We start from the raw sequence: 2,962 nt of genomic DNA, 5'->3' as shown, positions 1-2,962 counted from the left end.
TTATATCTCTAGAATGAGCTCACACAGACTCCATTACGCCGCAAGCGAGAGCACGTTTATTTCCGTGATGACATCTTCACGTATGCAATCGACAAATCAGAAAACAACAACAACAACAACAATAATAATAATAATTATGCAACAACAATGATAATGTAGCACAAATGCATATGTTACAATCCCTCAATATCTCATCGAATGAGCACACAGTCGGTCGCTCATCATCCGTTTAAAGATGGCAGGATGCTATGCCGTTCGATGCACCAATCGATTGGAGAAGGGATTTAAAAAGTATCGATTCACAGGTTCTTTACCAAGTTCTGCACGGATAAAGGACACGGAAAGGAGAACCACGAAGGCTGACCTTTTAAATAAAGTTTTTTTTTATCCCCCGCCGCGTGGCCGTAGGGGGATATTGTTGTCACCCAGGTCGTCCGGCTGTCCATCCGGCTTTCCGTCCGGCCGTCAACATTTATAGCTGTGAGTGCGATAACTCATAAACTGTTCGCCATATCGATTTGAAATTTGGGTCACACATGTACCACCTGAAAAGGAAGAACCCTATTGATTTTGGGTGTGGCCGGATCCAAGATGGCCGACTGGGGCGGCCATCTTGAAAAAAAGTTTTTTGTAATAAATGGAAAACACTTATCTGATTTCAATTATTTTTGGTTTCTATGTTCCTCACCCCTGGGGAACTTTTTCGAGATGATGACCAAATGGTGTCTTGTTTCCAATTCACCTCCCTCATTATCTGGAATATGAATGACCTTTTTCATTCAATGGTGGGGGATTCCCCATCTCTGATGGTATATTTAAAAAGTGGAATTCAAGTTTAAAAAATTCACAAAATTCAATTCCCACAGGAGCACACGAACATGTGTGTCAAGGCCTTGCCTGGTGACACCATCATGGTGGAATTTCGAACACGAGGTTTGATTCCATGTGGAAAGTTTTTTTGTTGTTGTTGTTATATATATATATATATATATATATATATATATATATATATATATATATATATATATATATATATATATATATATATATATATATATATATATATATATATATATATGAACAGGACATACAGTGTCAAGACACTGCTCGATATCGCTCTCCTCAGCTGGAACCCATGTATCATCACTGTTTCGGGGCCTACTCCAGTGCAGCTCCTCATGGGCTGCCCCAGCAGTGCAGCACACGCACCACCAAGCGACATCAGCTCACATGCTCACCACCAGATATCAATGACCAGATATAGATCCCCACAGACCTGCCTTTACATGTGAATGGAATCACTGCACTCGCCTCTGACTCCAAATCCACAATGAGGTTATCTCTCCTGCCTCCTGTAATTGTGTCACAGTATTCCTGACTTGCTTTGATGACGCTCCAATCATCTTGAGGTACTTCAGCATAGACTTTGCCACAAAATCCCAACAACCCACTTCCACAGGTAACACATCACACATCCGCCCACGGTCATCACACACTTCTCTTACCTCTTCATACCGACACAACTTTCTTTCATATGACCATTCCATATTTCATTCCCATGGTACTGACAGCTCAACGATGATAACCCTTTTTACCACATCAGACCAAATAATTAAATCAGGTGTTTGTTGGATGACTGCAATATGAGATGCAATGTGTTGGATGACTCTGTCCAAATCCGCATCTACCTGCCAAGACCACACCTGGGTTCAAAATGCATGCTGCCCCCTTGATGTTGCTTAACCTTACCTTCTCACCCTCCTTTATGAACGTGATAATGGTCTTTTCTTTTATGTCTCATTTGTTCGGCCTCATCACATAGCCTTTAGGTAACCTCGACAATCACTCACAAAACCTGGTTATGTTGCCAAGTATACCTGGCTTGAGATTTCCGGCAACCAGACAGTACATGCTCTAATGTCTCTCTTCTACCACATTTGACACATTCTACTGACTCAGCCAATTTCCATTTTGCCAGATTCACTGCAGTTGGCATCTGGTCACATCGATTTAAGTGCAAATATTAGTCGCTGTCGCTCCATCTTCCACAGCGATGCCCAGTTAACCTTCTTCTGCACAACCATCTCCCTTGCTGTCCATGCTCCTTGCTGAGGTTGACAAAGCTTGAACCGTTCTTCTCTCCTCTTCCATACATTTAATCTCTTTGATAACCATCTCTCGTCTCCCACCTGCACTCACTTGTGGCCACCGTTTCTGTTCTTTCCAACCAGATCCTTTCCTATCTTTCTGCACTGCCCCAATGATTTCCTTCATTTGCAACCCACTCTCCGCATCCTCAACCATCCTCTGAACATCCCACTTAGTTCCCGTGCTTATCTTTGGCCCCAGTTCACTGATCACTGGGTCTTTTGAATCTCGAAGCATCATTTGGAATCTGGCTTGCCCAATCTTATATTCTTCAGCTGGTGACTTAAATGGAAGCTTTATCTTTGAACTTCTGCTGTATAACACCAAACTAGCCAACATTTTTGGCAAACCCAACCATTTGCGCATGTATGAATTTACCATCTTCTCCATCCTCTCCACTCATGTTAAAGCAATATCATATATTTGGAGAGGCCATAAGACACGAGGCAACCACCCAAATTGGTTGCACCATATCTTATACCTCCCTGACAAGCCACAACCATCAATTGTAGACAGACCCTGCACAGGTTGCTTCTGCACCTGCATTCCTCGATGCCTATCCGTTAACGGTTGTGCATACCATCTGCCAAGACTCTTAACTGGCTGTTCATTCAATGTGGGGATTCTATCCCCAGACACCACAAAATTAACCTCTTTCACTTTACCTTTACCTCCTTCGAGTCCTCTTCTTTGGGGATATAAATCCCATTTGCCAAACACAAACATTCCGGTATCAGTTGTTTCCTCCAAACAACTCCAAGCAGCGACCACAATACTCGTAACAGCCTTCAACACTTCTTGTACACCTTGTACG

This window comes from Eptatretus burgeri, chromosome 3 (assembly GCF_056783735.1).
Source record: "Eptatretus burgeri isolate ZD-2024b chromosome 3, Ebu_testis_v1, whole genome shotgun sequence".
NCBI classification, from domain to species: domain Eukaryota; kingdom Metazoa; phylum Chordata; class Myxini; order Myxiniformes; family Myxinidae; genus Eptatretus; species Eptatretus burgeri.
The sequence above is the reverse complement of the archived record's forward strand: the minus strand, read 5'-3'. Positions refer to the sequence as shown.